The 17424-nt window shown below is 38.5% G+C and overlaps 1 pseudogene; it reads left to right on the forward strand.

Moving 5' to 3' along the window:
• The first annotated feature begins 14515 nt into the window (after nucleotides 1–14515).
• Nucleotides 14516–15961, forward strand: LOC121437431 (annotated as a pseudogene).
• The last annotated feature ends 1463 nt before the right edge of the window (nucleotides 15962–17424 follow it).

Genomic DNA, 17424 nt, shown 5'->3' on the forward strand with positions numbered 1-17424 from the left:
AGTGACTGTGAAGTCTGCCCACAGTATCTACGAATAGCAAAAGTCAATTCTTAAACTGGGTCTTAAATGGGCTGTACCACTTTGTCTACCCTAAATTGCAAATTGATAGCACCATTCGGCAGTAATAAGCAGAATTCTTCCTCCAGATTGTGTAGGTGGCTGGAAAATGATCATCTGCTGCTGAAAGTCTTTGGAAAGCCGTTATTGTGGAGGGGGTGATGACCATTATTCTGGGCTTCATGCATGAGACTCTAACGTCTCAATAGCCACCAAAGGAAAAACCTTTAAAAAACTTTATGGACTTGGAGGGATACATACTTTTTTTTTTTTAAAAAAAATATGTGTGGAAGAGGTCACAGAATTCTGGTTTCTATGTTTTGTTTCTTACACAGGGTCTTTCTATGTAGCCCTATCTGCTCTGGAACTCACAGTGTATAAACCAGGCTTGACTTGAGCTCATAGAGCGCCATCTGCCTTAAGCTCCCCATTGCTGGTTTTAAGGTGTACACCACAACATCTAGCTAGGAGGGATACTTTTTAGGCCATCCCTGGCATATCATCTGTAATACTGAACAGTAGGTGCTATTGGTAATGGAAGATTGTTCTCAACTTCACCAAAAATAATTACATTTACAATCAGACATTTCCAGTCTCAAATATTGAACATTTCTTTAGAGGTGTTTTTTACTTAACCCCAAATAGAATTCTTGTGTCCCACACTGCACTGCACAAATCTTATTCCATCTCCAGTCTTCCCCATCTCACAAGACAGAATTCTCATCTATCCACTAAAGTCTAACCACCAGGAGAACTGATTCTTCTACTTCAGAGCTCCAAGTACAGGTAATGGTAATTAGCATCAAATTCCCACCTTTAGTTGAAAAGAAACTTAGTCATAACATTTCACACCACTCTGGAAATATTGGAGAGTGTGATTTCTGAGTCATGGGGGAATTTCCTGTTTAGTTTCTTGATAAACTGTCAGACCAGTTCCTACATCAGCTAAACTATTTTACATTCCCTTCAATAATGTACCAGAGCTTTCGTGTCTCCATGTCCTTTCTAACACCATTGTCTCCTTGTGGACAATCCAAAAGTGTATAAATAGAGTGCCATTGTGGTTTTGATTTACATTTCTTTGATGAGAAGTGGCTGGGAATTTTTTCATGTGTTTACTGTTTATTTGTACATATATCTTAAAAGAATTTTTACTCATGAAAAAGGGGTGCAAAGATAATATAGAGCGTTCCAGTAAACTCTCCAAGGTTCCATTGAAATGCCTTTCACTCTCCGTGGCACATTCATCCAAACAAGTGGGCTATCCCAAGTGGTATCAAACTTTTAGGTGAAAAATAGGGTTTTATTTGGGTTTAGATGGGGTTTGCCCCTGAAATCCTTTTTTTGCTCTCCCAAGATTCAGCACAAGCTCGTTGGCTGCACTTACCTGTCATGTCTCCTTATCTTCCCACAGCCCATGATAGTTTCTTTGATTTCATTACCTCAACAGTCTAGAAGACTATAGGTCACACATATGGGGGGCACCAATTTGAGTTCATCTGGAATTTTCTAATGATGATACTGATATTACAGAGGTTTTGAAGCCTACCACTGATACGAATGATTTTCTCATCTCATGTCAAGAAGTGCCTGTTATTCTGTGCCTAAACTGTAGTTTATTGCTCTTGATTACTTAGTGAATTTTCCAGTACGGAGTTCTACTTTCTTCACGTCCACAGCTATTCATTAGGCATAAATTACCAAGTTCAGTCTATACTCAAGGGGATTAGGATTAAATATATTTGGAGAACGGAGAAATTTTATATATTATTTGAAATTGTCCTCTCTCTTTTTAAACAATTTTACTTATTTATGATGCATGGAGGTGTGCATATATGTGTAGAGGTATGCAGGTCACAGGGCAACTTTTGTGAGTCAATTGTCTTCTTCATCACATGTGTCCCAAGAATCAAACTCCCACTGACCCATCTCACTGGCCGGAGGATGTTAAATATCTTTTTTGAGATTATAATATAATTACGTTTCTCCATTTCCTCTTCCTTCCTCAAAACCCTCCTTTTTTACCTCTCCTTCTCTTCTTCAATTTCATGTAGTCTTTTTTCCCACCAATTGTTATTCTCTCAAGAAAATGTGTCATGTCTACACTATTCGTTCATGTAATAATTTCCATCAGCGGACTCATGGGTAGCATCATTTGTTTTGCTGAGCAACATGTTCTAACTTTGGCCACAGGAAACACTTTTAGGCTGACTTCTCTTGTTCCATATTTCTCCCTTGCTTCCCATCTCTCTGTTCTTATTTTTAGCTCTTTGTAGCACTATTTGATGCCCCAGTTCCTTCTTATATTTTCCTACCTTAGCTCGACCACTGGCCATTTTTCCAAGGGATCCTTTTACTGGAGAACACTACTTAGAAAAGAAAATTTAGACACCATGGATGCTAATGGTTCTTGGACTTTCAACTTCTAAGCTGTCTCAGTGGTTAAAATAAGGGTGCATTTGTGTGTACAGCAAAGTAAATATAATACATATCTATATGTCTGTATTTGTCCTTCTGTATAAATGTATGCACACACATAAATATGAGATTGTAATGCTTGTATCTCCAATAAAGCACGGAGAAATTTATTGTAGCATGTCTTCTCTGTTTATCTATAACTTCCTCTGATAGTGAGAAACATGATTTTATTTATATTTACATTTTTATATACATCACATATTTAATCTCTAAATATATGTAATGTCATTTCAGAATTGTTAGTATGAGTCTCAATGAGAAACAAATCTCATCAGTAAAAACAATGTTTATGTGCAGTCTGGTGGATTTAGCTTTTCAATACTCAAGAACACACTGTTTTCTGATAGATGTCAGCTCCTTTTTCCCCCTATCCTTTGAGATTATTTCACATGCTTGTCATTACAAATATGTTTTTTGTACCACTGTTTGTGAAGTCTACATTCTGGGGTCCTCTGATGATGTAATAGGAGCAGCGGATGTAATAGAAGCAGCAGCGGGCTACATCTGTTGTGAGGAGTGGCAGGCTGCATCCCGCCACCCGGCTAGCTTTACCTGGAATAATTACATAGAAACTGTATTCTTTTTAACACTGCCTGGCCCATTAGTTCCAGCCTCTTATTGGTTAGCTCTTACATATATATCTAACCCATTTCTAATAATCTGTGTAGCCCACGAGGTGGCTTAGCAGGGAAGATCTTAACCTGCATCTGTCTGGAATGGGAGAACCATGGCGACTCCTGACTCAACTTCTTTCTCCCAGCATTCTGTTCTGTTTACTCCACCCACCTAAGGGTTGGCCTATCAAATGGGCCTAGGCAGTTTCTTTATTAATTAACCAATGAAACAACAGATAGAAAGATGACCCTCCTCCATCACTCTGACATTTAAGAAAATTTTAAAAGAATTAATTTCTTGAGCAATTTTAAGTTCACAGCAAAATGAACAGACCATATAGTCTTTCTCCTGTGTGCCTGCCTGCTATATGATCTGTCCCCTCTAGTTCTTCATATTGCCACTAGTGTGCTAGACTCACTGCAACTGATGCGTTTACCCCAACACAGGATTTCTTATTATTTGTACTGGAATTTATTTTTTATGTTTTTTTGTTTTGTTTTGTTTTTTGAGACAGGGTTTCTCCAGCTTTGGTGCCTGTCCTGAAACTAGCTCTTTTAGACCAGGCTGGCCTCAAACTTACAGAGATCTACCTGCCTCTGCCTACTGAGTTCTGGGATTAAAGGCATGCACCACCACCGCCCGGCTCTAGAATTTAATTTTGCCTTTGTAAACTGCATGGTTTGAAGAAATGTGTAGCATATCCACCACTGTCATAAAACAGTAGTTTCAGTCCTAAAACCTTCTATTTTCTACTTATCTATTCTCTGTACTTCAGCATTAGATAACTACTGATCCTTTTATCATTTCTACAGTTTCTACTTTTCTGTAGATTATGTTCTCAAAATTTCATAGAAAGCAGTCCTGTCATATTGATCTACTTTGTTTAGTTTTATAAAAGCCTACCTCAGAAAGAAAGGAATGGAAAGGAAAGGAAAGGAAAGGAAAAGAGAGGAAAGGAAAGGAAAGGATAGGAAAGGGAAGGGAAGGGAAGGGAAGGGAAGGGAAGGAAACAAAAGGAAAGGAAAGGAAAGGAAAGGAAAGGAAAGGAAAGGAAAGGAAATAGGGCACATGACATTGATAGGAAAATGAATGAAACTGCAAACCATTATGTAAACCAAATAAGCCAGACTCAGAAAGACAAATGCTACATGTTTTTCTCATATGTAGAAGCTAGATTTATTTAAAAGAGAGAGAAACAGTGTGTGTGTGTGTGTGTGTGTGTGTGTGTGTGTGTACATTATAAAACTAGAATGTGGATTAGGATAAAGGAGGAATAAATCTCAAGGGAGCGGGGACTTCTTTTTCCTTTGAGAAATTGTGCTTTTCCTTTTAAAACCTTATTAGATGATGCTCATCTTGTTTCCAAAGGTGAATAGTCTATAGTCAGTTGATCATAGGTTAATCACATCTACCAAAAAATCTTCACTGAGCCAGCCGATAATGGTACAATTATGTAATTGCATACTATAGTCAAATCAAGTTGCCATATAATTTATTTTTGTCAGTCATCTTAAAAATAGCTTTTAGCCAGTTTGCTTGTTACTTTGCTTGAAACATCACCTGTATCTCAGGCTGGCCTTGAATACACTGTGCAACCACAGATGACCTCGGCAATCTATTCTATCTCTGCCTCCCAAGAGTTAGGATTACACACCACAGTTGGTTTCTGGAGTACTAGAGATCATTCACTGAGATTTATGCATGCTGGATATCACTCTACCAACTAAGCTACATTTCCTGAAGATACTCTGTAAGAGTAGATCTCTCGTAGAATACATTAGGTAAATAACCGTAGTATGATGTAGTCACATTGTGGCATACTCTAGCAGCAATAAAAACTGACTTCAGTTCTCACAAATCTCATAGGTGATTACCATACAAAAATCCCCATATGAATAATTCTTAGTGACTGATGCCACAAGACAATACTTACTTATGCAACATCTGCATTTATGTAAAAAGCAGACAACAGTTCCCCCCAGAAGGGCATTGGTTGGAAGGAGGCAGGAGGATAGAGATTCTGCTACTGGACGTGCATTCTGCTATGGTCTCCATATTTGTAACCATCACTGTTATGCATGGGTACGACACAGCAATAAAAAGTTCAGAAATTTTGGAGGCTGAGGTTTACTGGAATTCAAGACTAGCCTGGGCTTCATAGTAAAAGCTTGTCTCAAAGAAAACGAAGTCCCTTGAGAGCCGGAAGACCTGGATTCGTATCTTAGCATCGTTTTACTTATGTGATGCCAACAAAAGCACCTCATCCTCTCCAGTGCTAGCTTTCCAGTCTCTAAAATCACAGGTTTTACAAAAGCCCTGGATTGACCCCTAGCACTTCAGAAACCAATTGGGGAGCACACCAGTAATCCCAGCACTTGGTAGAGTGGGGAGGAATAGATGGTCAAGGTCATTCTCAGTTACACAGTGAATTCAAGGACAGCTTGAAATACACGTGAAACTGTCTCAAGCAAACAAGCAAGCAACATTCTTCTCAAGGGTGTTCTGAGGATTGATTATATGTGTGAGGGAAAGAGATGTTAATTCATAAAAGCATATAATATAGGTATATTATATCTATATATATATATGAGAAAAATAGGGGAGACAGGAGTTCGCACATATATATCACCTCTTCCCCCATTCTTTTCTTTGAGGTTATCTCACATGTTTCCCTCTACTGAAGCATAACACCAGGTATAAAGGTATAAAAACATTACATTCTAGCCCATAAAGGTATCTTTTATGATTTGAGGTGTAAGTCTTATAAAAAGTCAGGCATACAGTGAGAGTGGTGTGGGGCCTTGACAGAATGCAGCAATAACAAAAGATTTTTTCTTTCTTTCTTGAGTGTCTTGGCCCACGGACAAAGACAACACCCAGAAAATAACATGACACGTGATTACAGTCTCTTGGGGGTATAATTAATAAAAAAGAATACAAATTAAATGCAAGTGGCTGCGACAAAAGTGTAATTTGATACAGGCCATTCTCTAGCCGCTAGTGTGCTGGAGTGTGCTTGTCTGTCTCTTAGCCAGATGTTGCTGCTGCTGCTGCTCCCCCTTCTCCCCCTTTACTTCCCTCCTCTGCCTGCCTTTTTCCCATTTCTTTTTGAGCCAGGGTCTCAGGGTAGCCCAGCTGTTTTGTCGCTCACCAGGGAGCCAAGGCTGGCCCTGAAATCACGGCAGTTTCCCCGCTTCACTTATGAAAGTACTGACGTTTAGTCAGATGTTTTCCACCCTATACGCAGACCTATCATAAAGTTTACTGTCTTAATCAAGCATGGTAAAAATTAATGACAATAAGTAATAATATATCAGAACAATGATAATAACATATTGTGGTAAAGCTGCTAGCATGTAGTCCTTTCCAAAGCCTCCTTTCCAGCTCCCCTAATTATGTGAGACACTTAGCATTCTTGCAGTGAATTCCTTTTCATATTAGGCAAAACTGGTTGTTGCCACTTGTAACCAAAGACAGCTAGAGGTTGTAATAGATACTCTCCAAAATCATATGGAGTTGTAAACAAAGGGGAAAAAACAGGTAAATGAGAAAAACCTAAAGATCGGCGAGTTTATTGAAAATAGTCAAAAATTGTACACATTAAAATATTGGGAACTATGGGGGCTGGGGAGATGGTTCAGTGGGAAAAGGGTTTATTGTGCAAGCGTGAGAACCTGAGTTCAGATGCAGAGCAGCCAACTAAAAGGCCAGATGCAGCAGCACAGCTATAATTCCAGAGCTGGGGAAGTAGAGTCAGGAGAGGATCTTGGACTTACTGGCCCAGCAGTCTAGCCGAATTGGTAAGCTCCGGGTTTCCTGAGAGATTGGTTTCAAAGAAAAGGGTAGAGAGTGATAGAGGAGGCTATGCTTATAACAATTGCCTGCCTCCACATGCAAATGTTACCCCCCCCACACACACACATACAGAGAGAGAGAGAGAGAGAGAGAGAGAGAGAGAGAGAGAGAGAACAAAAATATTGGCAAATAAACTAAGATATCTTTCGTTTTCAGATATGAATCTACTAGATTCTCCAAAAGGCAACTTATTAGTCCCAGGACAATTCTAGAGTGTGTTCTTCCAAACACATACAAATTCAAAACATCTTCTTATGCTTTTTTCATCTTTCTTTTTCTAGGCTTAAAATGTCCAAAAATCCCGGGTATCACTGGAAGAGGCAACATCTGATTTTTCTCGTATTCTTGCAAAGAACAAGCACCAATGAAACACCATCCACATCTCTAAGGACCAGAAGCATTTGGCTCAGTCAAAACTCTTTCCATAGAAAGGGGTTCTTCAAGTCTAAGCTCATTTCCCAGGTGTTCCAAGATATACACCTGAAATGAAGCTGAAGATCACAAAAGGAAACAGCTAATACTGGGGACCATAAATAGAGCACAATTACTAATTATACTGGCTACTAGTTGAGTAACTATTGAGTGCAGAACACATTCTTGTATTTGTTGTTGTTGTTTGTTTGTGAGACAAGGTCTCAGCATGTAGCCCAGACTGGCCTTTTGATGCTTTTGTATCAGCCTCCAGGGTATCAGGATCCCAGGTGTGTGCCAACAAGTATGGCTACACCTTAAAAAAAAACTCTTCTGACAGCATTCTAAAATAGAATTTTGTTTGAAGTGAAATCTGTAGTGTGGCTTCCAGAAAAACTTCCCTCATTCCTTACAGAGAGACATATAAGAATCACCTGAGGGTTCCAATAGCAGAAAAATGAATAAAGAAAGTATGCTGTACAGATGCAATGTAATATATTCAGAGAGGGAGGGAGAGAGAGAGAGAGAGAGAGAGAGAGAGAGAGAGAATGCAACTCTGTCATTTGCAACAAAATGAAATGGAACTAGAAGCCATCATGTTACATAAAATAAGCCAGGCATGAAAAGACAAATAGAGCAGGCTCTCGGTTTTATATAAAAGCTGTGTAAAATCAGAAAATGCAATGGTGATTCCTGTTAGGAATGAGAGTAGGAAAGGCTGTCGATGGAGGCTTGGTAGGGAATACCCCAAACACGTTTCAATATAAAGAATACTTAGGTGACTATAGCTCATATTAACTTACTAGATAACTTAGGAAGAGAGAAGTTTTAGTTTCCAAATACAAGGATATTATAAGCATGTGAAGAGGTGGAAATATGAATTAACCTGATTTGATCATTTTACACTGTATACCTGCATCAAACTATCACAGCATATCCCATAATATGTATACGTCCTCTGCGTCAATTACAATGATGGTTTTCAGTGCTCATGATCCAACACAGAGTTTTATGCAGCGCTAGGCCACTGAGATATATCTCTAGACCCCCCCCAAAGAAGTAAAAATGGGTCTGAAATGGGCTCAGCTGATAAAGGTACTTCTGCCAAACCTGTGGACCTGATTTAAATTCCCAAGACACACCTGGTGAACAAAGGGAACCAACTTCCCCAAATTGTCCTCTGACACCCACTGGTGTGTTGTGTGTCTCTCTTCCTCCATCATAAAATAAATAAAACATATTTTAAAAATTGATATCAATATTTAATTTTTATTTAAAAGTATAGCAATAAAATAAAAGCACAATCTTTCCTATCTGTTTTTGATGTCACATTTGGTGTTTTGCAATCATCTTTCTAGTAAACTCAGGAAAACCCAGCGCCAAGGATAGAAGACTAGACACGAAAAGATTCAGAGGTTTCCATGCAACCAGTATAATGCCAAAGCAATTGAATTAAACCTTGGCCCTAACTCTGGTTTTCTTGTCGTTTAAGGTAATATAATTTCAGTGGAAACAGATAAGGATGAAACAAAAACAAAAAAAAGAGAAAGATATATGGGGGACAGTGAAATGGGAAAGAATACAAAAAAATTTGGAAGTTTGCATGGATCTAGCTGCTGAGAGAGTCTTTCAAGTGAGGAAGAACTTATGAGTGAATAAGGATAGTGATTTGTGTCCACGTCAACACAGAAACAAGACAGAAGGGGCAGGAAGAGCCCACTAGTGAATAAGGATAGTGATTTGTGTCCACGTCAACACAGAAACAAGACAGAAGGGGCAAGAAGAGCCCACTAATAAATAAGGATAGTGATTTGTGTCCACATCAACACAGAAACAAGACAGAAGGGGCAGGAAGAGCCCACTAGTGAATAAGGATAGTGATTTGTGTCCACATCAACACAGAAACAAGACAGAAGGGGCAGGAAGAGCCTACTGGTCCTCTCAGTTTGGAGAGGTATTCCCATCATACTAGCGGCTAAGAAATCTTTAAATATTGCTTAGAGCTGCTTACTTCATTCATTCCAAAGACAAGAGTTCAATTTTGTTTGATTGGTGACATGAGGGGCAGAATCCAGAGTCAATTTACAGGCAGCAGAAATCTTGCAACCAGGACAGTTGGTTATGGTGATGCTCGTCCAATGCTAGAACAGTGACTGGGTACCAAGGCTCCGGATTTATTAATGTCGCCAAATGAGTTTACATTAAGATTTTCCATTCTAACCCTTTGCTCTATTTAATTCTTGATACGACTGTCATTATTTTTTCTAACTTCATTAACTTATACTAGCTTGTCTTATTATTAATATGGCTGCCAGAAATGTGTCTATTTTCCTAGTGAAAGAAACAACTTTTGTTTTTAAATCATAACCTTTGAATCATGAAATGTTTTCTTCTGTTATCACAACACATAAGACTTTTCATCTGTACTTACTCTGTATTTTTTTTTTTGGTTCTTATTCTAACTTCTTGGTCTTATTGTTCTCTTTTTTTTTCTTTATTTAGAGGCAGGATACCACTATGCAGATCAAGCTGTCATCAAACTCTCTCATAGCCAAGCTGGGTTTGAACTCATAACCCTAATGTCTCAGCCTCCTGAGTTTTGGGATTATAGGTACAAGTCACTAATTTCCCTAAACTGGATTCTCAGCTCATGAATCTTTTGATCATTTCCATTTTACTTAAACATTTATGGTTATAAATTTTTCTTCAAAGTATCATATTAACTACATCCATAACTTTTTGTATATTATTTCCATTGTGATTCATCTATTTTTTTTACTTTATTCTTTAATGCTACCAGGATGTCATCATATCTAGTACTTTTCAAGAGAAATGAATCATATTGTCTCACCATATTCTCAATTCATACTTAAAGATACAGAGCTGTGAGTCAATCAACTTAATTACACACTTTTCTTACCTTAAAGATCTTGGGTTCTAATGACACTAGCTCATTAACATATTTTAAAGCTTTCAAGTAACAACACTATTATTACTGCCAACAAATTGATCACTCACTGAAGTTTAATGTTTATTTCTGGTTCTTTTGGTATCTTGGAAAATGTTCCTCTTTCAATGTATAAACAAGAATATATTTCAATGTCACACAGAATAATTCTTTCCCCTGTATGTTTATACTAAATAGGTAGAATTCCCTTCAATATGAATAGTCAAAATTGGCAGAATGAAATCTACATCTGTTAAGCCCCTCTTTTCTCTTTGTGAAAGAAGACTTTGAAAACATTTTAATCCAATGTGGCAGGATACAAGATCAACTCCAAAAAATCAGTGGCTTTCCTATACACTAAGGATAAGGAAACAGAGAGGGAAATTAGAGAAGCATCACCTGTCACGATAGCCACAAATAGCATAAAATATCTTGGGGTAACTCTGATCAAGGATGTGAAAGATCTATTGGACAAGAACTTTAAGTCTTTGAAGAAAGAAATTGAAGAGGACACCAGAAAATGGAAAGATCTTCCTTGCTCCTGGATTGGGAGGATCAACATAGTAAAAATGGCGATTCTACCAAAAGCAATCTATAGATTCAATGCAATCCCCATCAAAATCCCATCAAAATTCTTCACAGATCTGGAGAAGACAATAATCAACTTTATAAGGAAAAACAAAAAACCCAGGATAGCCAAAACAATCTTATACAACAAAGGAGCATCTGGAGGCATTACCATCCCTGACTTCAAACTCTATTACAGAGCTACAGTATTGAAAACAGCTTGGTATTGGCATAAAAACAGAGAACTCGACCAATGGAATCGAATAGAAGAACCTGACATTAACCCACAAACCTATGAACACCTGATTTTCGATAAAGGAGCTAAAAGTATACAATGGAAAAAAGAGAGCATCTTCAACAAATTGTGCTGGCAAAACTGGATGTCAACCTGTAGAAGAATGAAAATAGATCCATATCTATCACCATGCACAAAACTCAAGTCCAAATGGATTAAAGACCTCAATATCAGTCCGAACATACTGAACCTGATAGAAGAGAAAGTGGGAAGTACTCTACAACACATGGGCACAGGAGACCACTTCTTACGTATAACCCCAGCAGCACAGACATTAAGGACCTCATTGAATAAATGGGACCTCCTGAGACTGAGAAGCTTCTGTAAAGCAAAGGACACTGTCGCTAAGACACAAAGGCAACCCACTAACTGGGAGAAGATCTTCACCAACCCCGCAACTGGCAGAGGTCTGATCTCAAAAATATATAAAGATCTCAAGAAACTAGACCGTAAAAGGCTAACCAACCCAATTATAAAATGGGGCATTGAACTGAACAGAGAATTCTCAACAGAAGAACTTCAAATGGCCAAAAGACACTTAAGGTCATGCTCAGCTTCCTTAGCGATCAGGGAAATGCAAATCAAGACAACTTTAAGATACCATCTTACACCTGTCAGAATGGCTAAAATAAAAAACACCAATGATAGCCTTTGTTGGAGAGGTTGTGGAGAAAGGGGTACACTCATCCATTGCTGGTGGGAATGCAAATTTGTGCAACCACTTTGGAAAGCAGTATGGCGGTTTCTCCGGAAATTCGGGATCAACTTACACCTGGACCCAGCAATACCACTCTTGGGAATATACGCAAGAGAGGCCTTATCATACAACAAAAATATGTGCTCTACGATGTTCATAGCAGCATTGTTTGTGATAGCCAGAACCTGGAAACAACCTAGATGCCCTTTAATCAAAGAATGGATGAAGAAAGTATGGAATATATACATATTAGAGTACTACTCAGCAATAAAAAACAAGGACTTCTTGAATTTTGCATGCAAATGGATGGAAATAGAAAACACTATCCTGAGTGAGGTAAGCCAGACCCAAAAAGAGGAACATGGGATGTACTCACTCATATTTGGTTTCTAGCCATAAACCAAAGACATTGAGCCTATAATTAGTGATCCTAGAGAAGCTAAATAAGGAGAACCCAAAGAAAAACATATAGGCATCCTCCTGAATATTAACCTTCAGCAAGCGATGAAAGGAGACAGAGACAGAGACCCACATTGGAGCACAGGACTGAAATCTCAAGGTCCAAATCAGGAGCAGAAGGAGAGAGAGCACAAGCAAGGAACTCAGGACCGCGAGGGGTGCACCCACACACTGAGACAATGGGGATTTTCTATTGGGAACTCACCAAGACCAGCTGGCCTGGGTCTGGAAAAGCCTGGGATAAAACCGGACTCTCTGAACATAGTGGACAATGAGGACTACTGAGAACTCAAGAACAATGGCAATGGGTTTCTGATCCTACTGCACGCACTGGCTTTGTGGGAGCCTGGGCAGTTTGGTTGCTCAACTTACTAGACCTGGATGGAGGTGGGGGTTCCTTGGACTTCCCACAGGACAGGAACCCTGATTGCTTTTCGGGCTGGGGGGGGACCTAATGAGGGGAGGGGGAGTGAAATGGGAGGCGGTGGTGGGGAAGAGACAGAAATCTTTAATAAATAAATAAATTAAAAAAATAAAATTAAATTTAAAAAAAAGAAAACATTTTAATCCTTATCAGTTCCCCAAACTAGCAATTATTAACATTTTGTTAATTCAAAGGGATCACTGACTACATATGCATTACTATTTCACCTTCTCAGAAGAAGGAAAACATCCTGGCAATTAAACCATGACAATACCAGCATGTATGTCATATCCCAATTTTAGAAATGTTACAAAGATCTTAAAGTGCATTCATAATCAATTGAATAGACTATTATTTGATGTGGGAAGTCCTTCTCTATATGTGTTGCTCTTATTGGCTAATAAACAAACTGTTTTCAGCCAATGGCTTAACAGAATATAGCCAGGCTGAAAGAGATCTATAGAGAGAGAGATTATGCAGAGTCAGTGAGACAACCATGAGCTGTCAGAGGGGAAAGATACAAGCTGTTATTTGGAACCTTGCCGGTAGGCCACAAACCTCATAATAAAATATAAAATAATATAAATGGGCCAACCAAAGATATAAGAGCTAGCTACCTATGTGCTTAAGTAATAGGCCAAGCAGTGATTACATTAATACAGTTTCTGTGTGGTTATTTTAAGTCTGGACAGCCATGAATGAACAAGCGGCCTCTGCCTGCAATTATTATAGCTATTTGCTCTAGTCATTCTTTCTTTACTTTTAACATGTTTTCCATATTCTTTGTTCTCAGATAATAACCCTCATCCTTTACTCTGAGTTAAAGTTCTTTTATTTTCTTTTAATACAAATTCGTTAGTTCTTATGAGGGTCTATTAATAGTAAAAACTCATTACCTGGACTTGCACATAGTTTAGATCTTGGTTGAAATTTTATTTTAATTTAAATTTTACTGGAAAGTCTAAATATTTATTGTAGTGGCATTTTTTTTGTATTTTAATAAATAAAGCTTTCCTGAAGATCAGAAAGGTAAACAGCCACACTGGCCAGCCTTACAGGCCAGGCAGCAATGACACACACCTTAATCCCAGTAGCCACACTAGCTTGCTATAGAAACCAGGCGGTAGTGGTGCATGCCCTTAATCCCAGAACTAGAGAGGATTATAAAACAGGAGGAGACAACTCTCAGTCTCAGTCTCGTTCTGAGATTCCTGGAGGCAGGAGCACCATTTTTGGACTGAGGTAGAGGTAAGAATCAGTGGTTGGCTGTTTTGCTTTTCAGACCTTCAGGTTGCATCCCCATTTCTGTCTCTGAACTTTTGTTAATAGTGTTTCAATTTATCATGTGCATATTGTTTTAGTAGCATCTGCATATTTCTTGTGCTTTTACTTTGTTTTTTCTGTTTGTTTGCTTTGCCCTATTCTTACTTTTTTGTTTTCTTTTACTTTATTTAATATTGTTATTTAGATGCCTGTTTGTATTCTAATGAGAGAGAGGTGGAGGGAGAGAGAGAGAAAGAGAGAGAGAATGTGAACTTTGGGTAGGTGGAGAAGTGGGAAGGATCTAGGAGGAAGGCAGGGAAAGTAAACTATAATCAGAATATATTATATGAAAAAAGAGTCTAATTTCAGCTCATTGAGTGTGGTGGGAACTTTGGGGAATTCAGGTGGCCTTGTTGCCAGCACAGTTGGGCCTACATGTAAGCAGCTATGTATAAGAGACCAGCAGCTGGCATTGATTTGGGTGTCACCTATGACTGTATGGATGTCTTCCAGCATGGAAATGTGTAAAGAATTGCCAAACAGGACAACTGAACCTCACCAAGATATGTTGCTTTTACTGACTCAGAACAATTAATTGGGGATGCTGTGAATGAGGCTGCAATGGAGCCCACCAAGACAGTTTTTGATGCCAAACATCTGTCTGGTGTAGGTTTGACTATGCTGTTGTTCAGTGTGATATGAAACATGGTGATGAATGTGCCTGCAGGCCCAAGGTCTAAGTAGAAAACAAAGGAGAGACAAAAAGTTTCTCCCCAGAAGAGGTATCCACTATGGTTCCAAAAAAGATGAATGAAATTTCTGGAGAAGTCTGTCTTGGGAAGAATGCTACCAATGACTGTCAGCAGTATGTGACAAAAGATGCAGGAACTATTGGGGGTCTCAATGGACTTAATTATCAATGAACCTGCTGCTGCTTTGGCTTATAGCTTAGAAAAGAATGTTGGAGGTGAAAGGACTGTGTCAAATCTATTTATTTGGGAGGTGGTACTTTTGATGTGTCAATCCTCACCATTGAGGATGGAATTCTTTAGGTCAAATCTACAGCTGGAGATACCCACTTGGGTAGAGAAGACTGATAATCTAGTGGTCTACCATTTTATTGTTGACCTTAAATCCAATTATGAGAAGGACATCAGTGAGGACAAGAGAGCAATCCTGCATCTGTAATGTGTGTAAATGGGCTAAATGTACCCTCTCCTCCAGCACCCAGGTCAGTGCTGAGTTTGATTTTCTTTTATGAGGAAATCATCTTCTATACCTTTATTACCTGCTCTCAATTTGAAGACTTGAATGTTACCTGTTCTGTGGCACACTGAACCCTGTAGAATAGCCCTTTTGAGATGTCAAACTAGACAAGTCACAGATTCATGATGTTGTCCTGGTGGGTGGTTCTCTCAGGATCCCCAAGATTCAGGAATTTCTGAAAGACTTCTTCAATGGAAAAGAACTGAAGACTAGCATTAACCCTGATGAAACTATTGCATAAGAAGCAGCTGTCCAAGAGGTCGTTCTGTCTGGAGACAAGTCTGAGAATGTTAAGGATTTGCTGCTCTTGGACGTCACTCCTTTTCTTCTTGGTATTGAAGCTGTTGTTGGGGGAGTCATGACTGTCTTCACCCAACACAATACTGTAATTCCTACCTAACACACTTATCTTTACCACCTACTCTGACAACTAACTGGTGTGTTCCTTCAGGTGTTTGAAGGTAAAAAGGCCATGACTAAGGATAACAAACCGCTTGAAAAGTTTGAACTCATAGGCATATCTCCAGTACCCCATGGCATTCCTCAGAATGACGTCACTTTGATATGGATGCCAATGGCCCTCCCAATGTTTCTGCTGTGGATAAAAGCACAGGAAAGGAGAACTAGATCATCATCACTGATGACAAGGGTCCTTTGAGCAAGTAAGATAATAAGTGCATGGTCCAGGAAGCTGAGAAGTACAAAACCTAAGATGAGAAGCAGAGAGATAAGGTACCACCCAAGAATTCACTGGAGTCCTATGCATTCGGTGTGAGAGCAACAGCTAAAGATGAGAACCTTCAAGGCAAGATCAATGATGAGGACAAACAGAAGATTTAAACAAGTATGATGGAATCATACTGGATAAGAATCAGACTGCAGAAAAGGAAAGAGCTGAACACTGGCAGAAAGAACTGGAAAAAGTCAGCAACCCCATTATTACCCCATCATTACCAAGCTCTACCAGCATACCATACTTGGTATGCTGGGAAGAATACTTGGGGGGCTTCACTGATGATGTCCCTCTTTCTGGTGGAACTTCTTTAGGACCTACCATCAAAGAAATTGATTAAGTCAGTCCTAGAAGAGATGTAGCATTGTTCCGCAGGGAAACATTTGAAGGGACCAAATTTACCAAGTTTGTGGCAGCCATAATGTTAAGCTGCTACTACAAATTACGCGACACTCTTCAGTACTTGAACATGAAACATGTGCATAGGCAGAGGAAATAGAACATTGCACGTCATAAGTACTGTATCCTAAGAGGAAAATGAAATATATAAAATAAAACTATTTAACATTGACTTTAAAAAAACATATTTAACCCTGTCTTCAAAATCCAAAAAAAAAAGCCAACCATATTTTCAGTTAGAAAAACAAAAAGCAATCCAGCAATCCAACGAATGTGAATGTAGAAATTTTTAAATCATGTTAGTAAGGTGTATTTCACACAATAAAACTGTATGAGTGTTAAGTGCACACACTGGAGAACATTTAAGCATGGATGAGCCATTATAGCTATCATCTGGCATCTGAAAATGTTTGCAAATGGCATTAAAGATCAGTTTGAAGCTATTCTCCTCTCTGGAGGTGATGATGTTTTCCCACTGTCATGGGCTTTCAGTTGTTGCTAAGTCTACTCTCCGCATCATTTCTATTTCCTGGGAGGTAACTTGCCTTCTTGGTTTTTAAATTTTTTTTAACATTTTGTCTCTGGTATCCTGGATTTTACAAACTTATGTCCAGATGTGGATTGCTTTGATGTTCCCTGAAAATATTCTGATATTCCTAAATATTCCTGAATCTGAATTTTAATATACTACATCTTATTTGTAACATACTCAATCTCCTGAAGTCTCTAGATTTTCTTTAGTTCTTTATATTCTCTCCCTTTGAAATTCCCATTGGATTATATGCTTGGCTTATTATTACTTATTATTAATATTCCATTTCCTTCTAGAAATAAAATTATTATTATTATATAATAACATAGTTAAAGTACACCTATTCAAAGTGTATACTTTCATGAATTATACCTAATATTTATACTAGTATAATCATCATTGTGCTCAACATGAAAACAGTTTCTG

This window comes from Microtus oregoni, unplaced genomic scaffold (assembly GCF_018167655.1).
Source record: "Microtus oregoni isolate MIOR12 unplaced genomic scaffold, Mior012 000052F_ref0000163, whole genome shotgun sequence".
NCBI classification, from domain to species: Eukaryota; Metazoa; Chordata; class Mammalia; order Rodentia; family Cricetidae; genus Microtus; species Microtus oregoni.